Source organism: Puma concolor, chromosome A3 (genome assembly GCF_028749965.1).
Source record: "Puma concolor isolate L17-30 chromosome A3, mPumCon1.1.hap2, whole genome shotgun sequence".
NCBI lineage: Eukaryota > Metazoa > Chordata > Mammalia > Carnivora > Felidae > Puma > Puma concolor.
In genome coordinates this window covers 126716747-126729352 of record NC_141669.1, presented here as the reverse complement: position 1 = coordinate 126729352, position 12606 = coordinate 126716747, and the positions used below count along the sequence as shown (strand labels likewise).

At 51.5% G+C, this 12606-nt stretch overlaps 1 protein-coding gene across 5 annotated transcripts in view; it reads left to right on the top strand.

Annotated features, from left to right (window-relative positions):
* The first annotated feature begins 1481 nt into the window (after positions 1 to 1481).
* Positions 1482 to 12606, top strand: part of ELMO2 (engulfment and cell motility 2) — a 39802-nt gene continuing 28677 nt past the window's right edge. For 3 of the 5 annotated variants that reach the window (XM_086702374.1, XM_086702373.1, XM_086702370.1), the window contains exon 1: positions 1482 to 1608. The gene's annotated coding sequence lies outside the window, so the exon portion shown is untranslated. Of the gene's footprint in view, positions 1609 to 8800; positions 8909 to 12606 lie in introns of those variants that run through there. The other 2 variants (XM_086702375.1, XM_086702371.1) reach the window with 1 other exon arrangement.

Genomic DNA, 12606 nt, shown 5'->3' with positions numbered 1-12606 from the left:
TCATCATCACAAGGTCAAGTAATGGAATCTGACAGTGCAGCGTGGTAGACAGAGGGCGGGATTCGGAGTGAGGAAAGCTGGATCCGGCTTCCGGTTCCCGTGTTGACCTTGGGCAAATCCTTAACCACGCCAACCTTATATCCGCCTCTGTAAAATGATGGAGATGACGTCATCAACAACGGTAACAATAAATAGTAACAGTAACAATAAATAGTAACAGTATGAATAATAACAAAGTTGTGGTGAGGGATCCCACAAAGCAATGGTCCATAAAAGACTCTGATATCCAGCAAAGTGACACAGACCAGGGGTGAGCAAACTGTGGCCACAGGTCACCACCTAGAAAAGTTGACTAGTTGTCAGAGACCGTATGGCCCAGTATTTACTATCTGGACCTTTGTGGAAAGTTCCAAGAGGATCTCTGCGGGGACTGTATTGATGTCAGCTCGCACTAAGTTTCCACTTCCCTGAGCACCAGTTTATTCACCGTTAAAATAAAACTAACAAAGTTACCTTCAGTTCCAAGCTGTTTCTGCAATCAAAGGAAACAACTTATGTAAAACTGCTTTGCAGATTGTCAGGTGCCATATAAACGGTTGTCACTAATCTCATGCTTTCTGAGTAGTATCGATTTCATTATTTAGTCTCTGCTGCGCATCTGTGAAACGGACATCAAAATACCTGCTTCTCAGGATTGTTGCAAGGATCTGTGAGACAAGATGGTTAAACCATAAGCTTTAGAATCAAACCAGCACAGTCTGGCGTCTTGCTTGTCCGGTCACTAGCTTCACTAGCTGTATGATCTCTGGCCCTCTGGCAACCTCAGTTTTCGCATCTGAAAGGAAGGGAGCGGCATAATACCTTACATCAGGGTTGTATAAAGGGAGATAGCCCAGAGAGGTCTTGGCTGGGTGCCCGGCCTTGCTCTGATCCGCAGGTACGGTGACAAATGCCACCTCCCACGGGTCCCCACTGATCCTACAGCAGAGCTGTACCCCTCTGCCTCTGCTCAGCGCCCACGGTCAGCCCCGGGTACCGGTATAATTAGCTCCATCTCGGTGGTGAGCAGCCACGGCTTCTCACAGCCTCTGACACGACTGTCACCTCCCACTCAGTTATCTCCACCGTTGAGTGTGCATTACATGCCCGCTGGGCATGGGGCTGAGTGCCACCAGAGGACAGCTCAGCCCTCACAATCTCCGAGTTGTCACAAGGAACCAAAACCTTTTCCTTCACTCTCAGGCTGTGCCAAAAGAAAAGTTTGGGGGAGAAAATGCCACCTCTTGGATCTGCTGAGGAATCGCGTTCCTCCTGACCCCACAGCCAGCGGGGTGGGCGATGAGGGTGGGGAGAAAGGAAGCCTGTTTCTTTAAGGGGCCTCTGCTAGTGGGGCGGGGACTTCCCCCCGGCAGCTGGGCCCGCCCCCTCTTGAGTGACAGGCAAACCACCCAATTACAGAAAGAGACTTCAGCGTGACGGCGGAGCGGAGCAATAGGAGCCCGGGCTGGCTTTCGGGGGCGGGATCCCGGGAAGGCCGAGCGGGCGGAGGCTGGTGGAGCGGCGGAGGCGAGACCCCGGCGCGGGAGCTGGGCCTAGGTCGGCGCCCTGGTGAGTGCGGGGCGCGCCGGGCGCCGGGGCGCCGCGGGCCGCGGAGAGGGGCCTGGCCCGAGGGACGCGGGGCGGAGAGGCTGGGCCGGGAAGGGGGCCGGAGGCTGCGGCCTGCATCTGCCTCGGGGACTGAGGGGCAGAGGGGCTGGAGGGCGGGCCCGGGCTGCAGCGCGCAGGTTCCGCAGGGGGTCGCGGCCCTGCGGGGGCCGCCGGGCCGCAGATTTGCTACCGGCAGGGGCGTCGGGTGGGGAAGAAGGAGGGCCGGGCCTTGAGGAGCGTGGGGAGGAGGAGGGTGGGAGGATGGAGCCTGCGGGCGCGGCGAGCAGATGGGGGAGGGACGGGATGGGAGAACGCTCGCTGGGAGCCCGGGGAGTGTGTGGGGCTGGGTGGCCCTCGTCTGCAGTCCTGGAGTCTCTCTTGACATCGCCGCCTCCGAAGCACACGCTGCTCGTCCCCCCCCCCCCCCCGCCCCGTCGAGCCGGCCGGCTCTGCAGCCACCAGTCCACCTACTTCTCTCCGCCGCTCCCCCTCTGTACAGGCGTCTGTCGCCTCCTACCTGCACTGTGGCATTGTCCTACCTGAGGTGCCCCCACGCGCTCTGGCTGCTCTGCTGTGGGCCTTGCACCGTGGCCAGTGGGATGTTTGAAGGTGCACATCAGATCAGGACACTGCTGCGGAAAACTGGCCAGTTGCCCACCTCTTGCAGGATCGGCCCCAGATCCTCGTCCAAGCCCCGGAGATCTGGCCCTTCCGACCTCTCCCTCCCGTTCAGTACTCTTCACACGGCCCTTTTCCTATTCCTTCTACATACCAAGCCCTGGAGGGGCGGGGTGGGGGGGGGGTTGGTCCTTGTCTTTAGTCTTCTTTCTGCCTGGGCTTCTCTTCTCGGCCTGGCTTAGTCCAGTAAACTGTCCTCCGTCCTCTAAACCTGGACTCAAGTATCACTTCCTTGGGTCGCATCCCTGGGCTCTGACTCCTCCTCCAGGCAAATTCCCCACTTTTGTCACCCTGTGCACTTCTCCTTCATGACACTCGAACAGTTGCAGTTTTCCTTTTATTTGTGAAAGTATTAATGTCTGTCCCTCCCATCCAGATAGTAAGGTCCAGAAGGCTGTGTCTGGTTTTGTTCCTTGTGTCTCCCGCATCTTGCACAAGGACCAGGCACCGTAAATATTTATTAAATCAGGGAGTGGAGGACTTGGCTTTGACGGGAGGGAGGGGGCGTGAATCACGGTACCTGCCGGCCTGTCAGGGGGAGAAAGAAGCCAACGTTGGAATACTTCCTGTGTGGCGAGCTCTGTGCTAGAGTCATGTTCGATGTCCAACAGAAATATAATGCACTAGGGTTCCTGAGTGGCTCAGTCGGTTAAGCTTCCGACTTCACCTCCGCTCATGATCTCGCGGTTCATAAGTTTTTGTGAGTTCGAGCCCCGCGTCGGGCTTTGTGCTGACAGCTCAGAGCCTGGAGCCTGCTTCAGATTCTGGGTCTCCCTCTCTCTCTCTGCCCCTCCCCCGCTGGCGTTCCGTCTCTCTCTCCCTCTCAAAAAGAAAGAAACATTAAGAAAAGAAGAAAAAAATACGATGTAGTGCATGTAATTTAATTTTTTTAGTAGCCACATTAAAAATGAGTAAAAAGAAACAGGCGAAATTAATTTTTAGAACACATTTTACTTAATATATTCCAAAATAATACTATTTTGACACATAGCCAATATAAAAACACTATTAATGAAATAGTTCACATTTTTGCGGGTGTGCTAAGTCTTTGAAACCTGGTGTGTGTTTTCTGCCTGTGGCCAGTCCATTTCAGTTTGTGGAAACCACGTTTCCAGGGCTCAGGGTACACAGTACCTGAGCAGTACTGTGGTAGGAACTGCCGTATTGGGCTGTGCAGTTCTAGAAGCTTCGCCTACCTGTGGCATTTAATCCCGTTTACTTTCTTCTAAGGTAGTTATTGTCTGCATTTTACTAATAAAAATCGTGCGGCTCCTAAAAGTTACATTGCCTACTGGTGATCATGCTAGAGTTTGTGAGCGGAGGAGGAAAGATTAGGACCAGTACCCCGTCTGGAGTCTGGAGTCTGGTCTTTCTATACCCTGTGCTGCCTGTAGGAGGTGCCATGCACATTTGGGGGTGCAGGGAGTGGGGACGAAACTTGAGAACAATGGCACCTGTGGGTAGATTGCCTATTCTGTCTGGTTTCATGCACAGTAGTGTGCCGGCATGCATCGGTGCCCCCTGTCTGGGTGGCTCAGGGACAAGCATCTTTGATGCAGTTGGAGGAAAAGCGTGCAAGACAAGTCCTTCTTAGACCTGGTCACTGTACCTCAGCACAGTGGACACCAACTCGGCCCGGTCCCCGGAGCTGGGTAGAAAATGTTTGCACCCTGCAGCATTTCAGAGGTGCTGGGAGCACCACGCTCGGGTTAACAGCGTGGCTGTTCCGGTCCACAGTTGCTCACTGAGTGAGGTTTCCCTTCTTGTGAGGCCAGCGCTGTCCTAGGGCAGTAGAAGTCACCGCCTTCGTCTTCAGGATGCTTACTGTGGAAAGACGAGGCCAGATCACAGGGTGATTGATTAGATGATATGCACGACATATCATGATTGCACGATGATATGCAATGAAGAGTGAGGGAGAATCAGTGGTTGTGCAGGGCCCGAAAAGTTGCTGCCAAGGCCAAGCTGCGTCACGTGCTTAAAAATGTTGGATTTGTGTTCCTTTAGGTGGGTGGGTGCTTTGCAGTCTGCCACAGTGCCTGCGTAGACGCTGCGTGGCTTATTTCCTCATCTGCCCGGCTGGTTAAGGCGTTTGAACCTGTCACCCCACTGGGCATCCTGGTTTAACGTGAGTCACCAGGAAAGGTTCGCTGAGCACCTGTTATGTGCCAGGCCTTGCACTGGCCCCTGCTTTGGAAGCGACTAAAAAACTCTCCAAGGTGCTTCTTCTAGAAGAAAGTATAGAATACCTCCAGCAGTGGTGCCTGGCCTTTTGTATTGATTCTCCTCCCCATTTGCCTTCACCTGTGTTGTCATTTTGTCATCAACGTCCTGCAGCCTGGCAGGTCAGGCTGCTTCGTGCTGGGGAACGCGGTTAAGGCATTTTTGTAACTTCTTCAAGTTCACACAGTTGGGATTCTGCTTACTCCTATCGGGTATTATGCTTAAAATGATTCACGTAGATCATCCCACTTAATATTCACACCCACTTTGTAGAGTAAGGTTGATTTTAACCCCCATTTTACAGATACAGAAACTGTTGGAGGGGGATCCAAACCCAAGTCTGTCCCACTCCAGAACATAAGCTCCTAAGCACTACGTGACACCGTGTCACTAGCAGGTCTTGGTGGAAAGAGGCCTCAAAGACATCTAGTCTGACCCCCTCACGTAGATCAGGACAAGAGGCCTAGAGAGGCCTGTGCTCCTCGCCAATCCGGGCAGTCAGGTCTCCTGCCCTGCAGGGGGGGACCTAACCCAGACATGGGGGGGCCAAGACCTTCTTTTGTCTCCAACTGGTGGTGCGGCCTTGCCAGCTTCTCCGGACCTCAGTTCTCCTATTTATAAAATGAGAGGGCTTGGCCTGATTTTACAACACGAACAATGCTGTGTTGTTATGGTGGGTATTGAAGGAGTCGGGCCCATAGCCCGGGATTTCAGCCATAACCCAGGACTCTTCACAGCTCACCACACCCCCTCCCTGCACAAGCTCTGCAGCCCTGTTGCAACCACAGTGGTCTGTTGAGGGGAAACAGTTTCTTAAAGTTCGTCCATATTTTCCATCTCAGTGTCTTGTTTCCAAAAACCAAGGTAAGTGGTCTGCAAAGGCTGACCCCCTTCTAAATCCGTCGATGATTATAATTAAGGATTTATAAAGTTCTAGGCAATGAATAGTCCTCTGTCATTAGTGTTTTTATTCTCTTTTTAAAGGCAGTTAGGTGTCGGGGCATCCCGGAGGGTATTTTTAGTGTGGAATTCTGCAGGCCCAGCCATGTGCTGGGCATTGTGCTGAAAACTTTGGGGAAGAGAAAGCGGGGGAGTGGACATGGGCCGGATGGGTCCTGCTCTCGGGTGGCTAACGGTCCAGTTGGCTGTGGCTCCTAACCCTGACCGCCGTTGGGAACACTTGGGTGGGGAGGGGGAGTCGGTGGCGTGGGGTGGGCATTGATGGTGCACAGCCGGGGTTGAGAACCACTGGCCTGGAGTCTGCTTCTCAGACTTGAACGTGCATGCAAACCACCTGGGGGTCTTGTTAGAAGGCAGATTCCGACCGAGTGGGTGATTGTCCGTTACCGCAGGCTCCCAGACGACTGTGCTGCTGCTGCTGGAGTGCAGCTCACACTTGAGTAGCAAGAGAAGAGGCTGCACATAGAGAATTGCAAGTCACTGGGATTGTGGAGGGTTGTGTAAGAGACTGGGAGCGCCGGTGAGGATGCGGTGAATTCTGCCTGAGGTGAGAAGACTAGGAAAGCCATGCAGACGAGTCGTTGTGTGAGGCGGGCCTTGAAGGATGAACGGAAGTTTGCCACTTGGACGAGGTGGAGGGAATAATAGCTCAAGTGAGAGCACAGGTTCAGAAGAGCATGATGTTTGAGGGAGCAGGATGGTCTGGTGTGATATACTAGCATGATGACAGTGCGATGACAGTTCTGGCCTGAAGAGCCACGTGGACCCAGAGTGAGCCAAGTGCTCTGCTAAGGAGTTTAAACTCCGCTCTGTAAGCATAGGAACGCTGCACAGTGATTCTCCGCGGGGTAAGAGGAGACCCAGGTGATTCTTAGGGTAGGTGTTAGGAAGAAGAAGCCCAGACAGGTACCCCGTTCCCATACCCTTATTCACTGCACTTTGGCTGCAGGTTAGTGGCTTTTGGGTGAGTCTGGTGTCCCGCAAATTTCTACAAAAAGAAACTCCAGGGGCGCCTGGGTGGCCCAGTCGGTTTAGCATCCGGCCAGCTCTTGATTTCGGTTCAGATCGTGATCTCAGGTTTGTGAGATCGAGCCCCGCATCGGGCTCTGTGCTGACAGCGCTGAGCCTGCTTGGGCTTCTCTCTCTCTCCTTCTCTCTCTGCCCCTCCGCTGCCCGCCCTTCCCCCCTTTATATAAATAAACTTAAAAAAAAAAAAAACCAAAAAGTCAGCTGCTGTTGGCATGACGGTCCTTCTCAGTGTTTCTAGCAGTGAGCAGTGCATGGCAGAACTTGAATCTCTGCCAACCCAATTCCCCCCTTCTGCACCTCAGAGCTCATCCTCATTCAGTGGCCCGAACTAAAGTTGAGTCACTTCTCAGATGAGAAGATTTCAGAAGGAGAAGCCTCTAGTGAGATTGTGGTTTTGATTAGAAAGAGGGTGTGACCTCCAGTTCCCTTCCTGGTGTGGCCGACTCTGTTGCAGGAAACATAAACCAGACTCACCCATGTCGCCCCCACTGAATCAAAAGCAAAAGAAGAGAACAAAAAAGCACATGTCAGTCCTTATCCTTAAAAGAACTGGGGGCGGCAGGGGGCAGGGGGGGGGGGTCCCCGTCACTGTCTGGGCCATCATTGACAAAGCTCCACGGGGGCCCTTGGTAACAATGTTGATTTTGTAAACACACCTTCCAGAAGCCGCTTAGGGAATGCTCCATTGGAGACACCGAAGCTACGATTTTTCTCATTTCCCCAGCTTTGCCTTTGAAACCCGGTGCTTTCATTCTCCTGTGTTAAACAGATTTCTCTTCCTCAGATCAGTGTGTGCGTCTCTCATCTCTCCCGTTCTGTGGCATTTTGAGTTTTTCCAAGCCGGCTTTACATCTGTAACACTTCAAAGGGGATGGGAGGTGAGGGCTGGCAGGGTTGTTTCATCCGGAAGAGGTGTTATCACTCCTTTGCCCCCCCCCGGGGCCTGGATGTGAACTGCAGCTCCCTTATCCTGGCTGTTTGGTGGTGAGCTCTGGAGCACTGCTGAGCGGCCGACCTAGAGGCTATTTATAACCCCGAGAGTTTTGCAATGTTACCGAATCGCTTCGACCTAATTTCCACTTCCTTTCTAAAATGAAAATGAGAAGAGTAAGCAAGCCAGCACTGAGAGAGTTCCCCACAAGGAGACCCTTCGTCCGGGAACGTGCTCCGGACCATTTACTGCTTCTACTCTCCTGTCTCCTGGTGCCTCCAACAGAGAGGGAAGCCAGGGGGGTTATTCGCCCCTTTCTTGTCGGTAGCGTCAGGGGCGCTAAATCTGGTTTTCCGGTGAGACACGTTCTCACGTTAGAGATGACGGCAAAACTCTCAACACTGGAACTACTGTGCAGTTGGAAGGTGGAAGGACGCGGAGGGAATGCCAGACAAGCAGCACAGTTCTGGCCAGTCCCTCTCCATTCAGAGGCAGGCCTGGTTCGTAGGAGCTGAGGAGGTCAGAGCCGACGGATCTGTGCAGACACTGATCCTTTCTGAACCGTATCGGTATGCCGGGTGCCGTGCCAGGTTGATGAGCTACAGGGTGTACCTGCCCTGGGGGAGGAGCTAGTGAGGAAGAGAGACACATAAATACACAACTATTGTAACAGTATGTACAAGAACCACAATAATAATACCTGTAACGGAGCAGGACGAGAGCCTTCGTAGAGGTCTGGAGAGAATGCTGTGAGAACAGAGTGGCCCCCTCCAATCTCATTTTGCTAGGGAAAAGTGGGGAAATGGTAGAGAGGAAGTGACATGTGAGCTGGGCTTTGATGTTCGGATAGGAGCTCGTTTGACCGTCCATGGAAGGGGGAGGACATGCAAGGGTCCAGAAGAAACGAGGGGCGCCTGGGCGGCTCAGTCGGTGGAGCGTCCGACTTTGGCTCGGGTCACGATCTCGCAGTTCATGAGTTTGAGCCCCGCGTCAGGCTCTGGGCTGACGGCTCAGAGCCTGGAGCCTGCTTCTGATTCTGTGTCTCCCTCTCTCTCTGCCCCTCCCCCGTTCGTGCTCTGTCTCTCTCTGTCCCAAAAATAAATAAAACATTAAAAAAAAATTTTTTTTTTTAAAGAAAACAAATGAAAGAACGTGGCCTGCCTCACAGAAATACCAAGTATGCTGGGAAGATCTGGCTAGATTATGAAGAACTGAATGCCACACGAGGAGGTGTCGATCTCCTTCTCCAGACAGTGGAGAACCGTTACCTGTTGGAATAGTGAGCTCTTGCTATACAAGTCTCTCAGCCTCAGTGTGCTTAGGCTACAGGTACAGCAAAACCAGAATTCTCCAGACACCTGCTGTGGGCCACGTACAGCACTGTCTGCTTTTCACATGGCCTTCAAACAGCACCAGACTACCTGGGATCTAATTATTAAGGTTAGCCGTGTCACATTGAGCATGGTACTTAATTTCACGGTGCCTCTATTGTCTCTTAAATGGGGATAATAATACGCCACACAGGGTGGCTTTGTGGATTAAATGAATTAATACAGGTAAAGCCCTCAGAATACTACCTTTGCACCATGCAGTTGTTAGCTAACGTCATCAGCATCAAAGAAGTACGATGTAGAGGGAAAAGAACTAACTTTGAAGTCATAAGACTCAGCCGTGAGATCCAATTCTAATACGATTTCTCTCTTTTTTGGGAGGGCAGGGAGGCGTGGGAAGGAGCTGTGTGGAAGACAAGCTTCTCAACCGGTCTGAACTTCACTTGCCTCATCTGTGTAAAGAAGGGATGATTTACAGGGTTCTTTGAGCATCAGCTGTAGAAATGGCATAGAACTGAGTGATCGGCTATAAAGAGGCTGTCTACCTATTAACTGTTACGTACAACTGTCACATACATGTCACCGTATCACTGGTCTTTTTTAAACACATCAGACTTACCTAAGTGGGTTTCACTCTTCATTAATTCAGCCAGTGTTAATTGAGGACCTGCTCAGTGCCATTATCTGTTTTGTTTTGTTTTTTAAGTTTCTTTACTTATTTTGAGAGAGACAGAGAGTGAGTGGGGGAGGGCCGACAGAGATGGGGAGAGGGAGAATCCCAAGCAGGCTCTGAGCTGTTGGCACAGAGCCCGACGTAGGGCATAAAGTCAGGAACCGTGAGATCACGACCTGAGCCAAAGTCAGATGCTTAACCGACTGAGCCACCCAGGTGCCCCTCAGTGCCGTTAGCTTAAGCCTGTCATGCTGCTGTCTGCTTGGGCCTCCATTTAGAGTTCCTTCAAAGCTTGGGGTCAAACTTAGCCTTAGGCTTTTTCATTGCAATGAACAGAAAAGCAGTCCAGTTCCATTGAAAGGAGTTTTTTTGGCAGGATCCAGGGGAATTTCAGGCACCCCGAGTGTAGGAGTTGGAGCCGTGGAATCTGGGAAATCATCAGGCTTTTTCCATCTCTTTTTGGGACTTTGTGGTTTCTAGTTTGTGGCCTCTGCTTATCTACTGCACATTTCCGGATTCTTCCTGCAGAACAGCTTCCTCTGAAAGCTCTTGGTTTTTGCTTCGTGGTATCTTTGACTTGCTGGTGGCTTTGGCTTGGCAGGGTCCCTGCTGTGAGGCTGACTGCAACATTTCTGATCCAGGGCCCGTTGTGATCCAACTTCCTTAACCCGTGTCTTTAAATTTAAGAGAAAGAACTGGATTGGTCCAGCTGAGGCTGAGTGTTCCCCTCGGTCCCATTAGCTGGGGCACCGGTGGGGAGGGTGTCATTCAATATGAACGGACTGCCTGCACTTGATGAGAAAGGGCAGGGTTGCTGAGAACTATCTCCAAAGACAGTATCCAGAAAGGAGTTCTAACAGATACTGGTTGTTTCTTAGCAACACATTGAACTAAGGGCGTAGTTTCTTTGGGCGAGGACTTTGAAGTGGGCAGTCTTCATTTGGGTTTGTAAGTTCTACTTTAGAATCATGGAGTTTTAGACTCAGGAGGCACTTTACACGTGGTTTAGTTCAACACTCACATCTCACAGTAGAGACTTGGGTGAAAGGGACGCCTACACATCCCCTCCCCCCACAGCACTTAGGGACAGGACTGTGACTAGGTCCTGAGTCCGTTGGATCCAAATCTAGTTCCTTCTTCTGCAACAAAATCATCCCAGCCCAATGATCTTGCTGCACCTGCACTGCCTCCTTATTTTAAAGAGAAGAACTGAACTAAGTAATAGATGGTCTAAGAAAGCCGTACTGTTCAGTCCCATGTATTTACAGTACAAAAACAGGCAGCACTCATGTATGGCAAGAGAAGTCAGAAAGGAGTTGCCTCCTGGAGGGCTGGACGGTGGGGGATTGATTAGGAGGAGGTAGGAGGGAATTTTCTAGGGTGATGAAAATGTTTCAAGTCTTGTTTTGGGCAGTGGTTATAGAGAGATTTTTGTATTTTTTTTAACTTTTTAAAATGTTTATTTTTGAGAGAGAGAGACAGAGTGCAAGCAGGGGAGGGACAGACACACACATACACACACACACACACACACACACACACACACACACACACGCAGAATCCGAAGCAGGCTCCAGGTTCTGAGCTGTCCGCACAGAGCCCGACGCAGGGCTCGAACTCACAGACTGCGAGATCATGACTGAGCCAAAGTCATATGCTGAACCGACTGAGCCACCCAGGCGCCCCGAGATGCGTGTGTTTCTATTATATATACATATACATATATATATATATATATATATATATATATATATATATATATATACATGCATATACATGAGCTCTGCCTTTCACATATATAAATATACATGATATATAAATTATATCTCAGTTTTATTTATTTATTTATTTTTTTCAACGTTTATTTATTTTTGGGACAGAGAGAGACAGAGCATGAACGGGGGAGGGGCAGAGAGAGAGGGAGGCACAGAATCGGAAACAGGCTCCAGGCTCTGAGCCATCAGCCCAGAGCCTGACGCGGGGCTCGAACTCCCGGACCGCGAGATCGTGACCTGGCTGAAGCCGGACGCTTAACCGACTGTGCCACCCAGGCGCCCCTATATCTCAGTTTTAAAAAATGATCTCACAACCGTATAGTCATTCCTCCTAATTCTGGCACATTTACCACTAAGGATGGGGATACCTGCCCCAGGCACCCCGAGATTCATGGTACCGCCCCTGCTGTGCTGTGTCACTGGAGCAGAGCTTCTCAGCCAGGAGCTATTCTAATGGGAACAGTTGCCAGAGGCTCATTGTGTATCTAGGCCCATAAACATTGCATGTGGAAAATTCTGCTTGGAGCTGAGAAGCTTTTAGGGGCCATCAGGCCGGCCCCCTGCAACCCCTTCAGGCTTGATTTCGTTCCAGCGAACCGAAATTCGGGCTCGCTCAGCGGGGAGGGGAAGAGCACTGGCCAAAGCCAGCCCCGGGTTCTGTCTCCTTTACTACTTACGGGCTGGTGGGACTGAGGCAGTTTAACCAGCCTCTGAGCGCCAGTTGGGTCCTCTTCAGACAGGAGTAGTAATCTGATTCCGCCTACTTCCTGAGGCTGCTGGGAGGGCTCAGCAAAACCGGTGGAAGCACTTTGAAAACCATCTCTCCATTGCCATGTCCTGAAAATGCTGGTATTTTCGACAGTTGACTTCTGGAGCAGCCCGCCCCGATCAGGACATTGGTCGTGGAAGCTTCCCTCTTTCTGAGACTCGTGGGTGTGTAGGGGAAGGAACCGTGACCCCTTTCACCAAAGGAGTGTGTGCTTCCCAGGCTGCGAGAACTGACATCTGTGCCGGGGCCTAGCAGTTGACAGCATAAGTGAATAACAGCTTAGCAGCAGCTAGCATGTTCCGGGAGGGCCGGGCGGTCTTCGTTAGCGAAGCATGAATTGTGGAGAGAGGCTGAGCCCGGTGGATGCAGGAGGAAGGTTTTTTTCGTTAAGCGAGAGAGAGGCCCGTCCTGAACCTGTAGGTGAGGAATGTAAATATACGTGGAAATAACCCATCAGTCGAGTGACTTCCCTTCATCAGACCTTGGAGAGAAAATGCTTTAACTACTGCTTGGAGCACCACTAAGCTGGCAGTTGCCTAGGATACCGGTCACATGGGCCCATCTTCCAGACCTGTTCAAAATGATTCCTT